This window comes from Lupinus angustifolius, unplaced genomic scaffold (genome assembly GCF_001865875.1).
Source record: "Lupinus angustifolius cultivar Tanjil unplaced genomic scaffold, LupAngTanjil_v1.0 Scaffold_17_127, whole genome shotgun sequence".
Classification (NCBI taxonomy): Eukaryota; Viridiplantae; Streptophyta; class Magnoliopsida; order Fabales; family Fabaceae; genus Lupinus; species Lupinus angustifolius.
In genome coordinates this window covers 814,849-815,823 of record NW_017719102.1, presented here as the reverse complement: position 1 = coordinate 815,823, position 975 = coordinate 814,849, and positions in this window count along the sequence as shown.

The window sequence follows — 975 nt, the reverse complement described above, 5'->3', positions numbered from 1 at the left end:
TTCAAATGTTCATAAGCATGTCAAAAATCGATTTCAATGAGATTTTTCATGATTTGTGAATTTTGACACATAATGCTTCAAACAAGAAATAAATGCTTTTTTTAAACAATTTACCTAAGCAAATATATTTCTAACCAAAAAGTGTTCTTTGCACACAAATTCAAAATTGGAACTTTTATGAAGAGTAAGTATTTCACTCAATTTTTCAATCATTTGTTTGTAGTAATTTGAACTTGTTCTTTGTCTCACCTATTCTCTTAAATTGCATAAGTAATCAAAGATCACTAAGGTCTTTATATTGGTTGTAATGAGGTTTGGTTTGGATAATGGTTTTTCTAGATTTTCAATGCTAAGTTAAAAAGAGAGTATTTTTGAATTTTTTTTCTCAATGGAACACTTTACTCTTCTTTTCTCCATTAATTTTCCCAACCTCTTTGACTTTTGAACCTTGGCTTCTTTTTTGCTCAATCTCTTTTTGTTTTCTTTTTCATTTGTAAAGAGATTGAGTTTTTTTTTTCTTTTAAAAAGCAAAGTCCACCAATTTTCCCCCCAACTTAATCCTTTCAAACTATTCTTTAAAATTTAATGCTCTCTTAGAACATTTTTTCAATTCGGTTTCATGGGATAGTTTGAAAAAATTATTTTATTTGTTTGGCTCAAAGGGGCTTATCAAAGGATGATCCTAATTGGGTTTGGACTTTTTGGCCTTTGGTTCAACTAATGAAGGAACATGCCTTGATCATTTCTTATCATTTTTATGCAATTAAGAGATTTAAACACTCAAACAAGTTTAATTAGACAAATCAAATGTTGATTCTCACTTTAATTACCACATGTGTTTGGCTCACTCCCTCACTTGGTTTGGTTTCACACTTTTTGATTTAAAAAAATGTTTGCAAAGATCTTGTAACACAAAATTGAATTTTCAATTTGCAAAAATTTCAAATTATGACATTATAATATTTTTTCACAAAA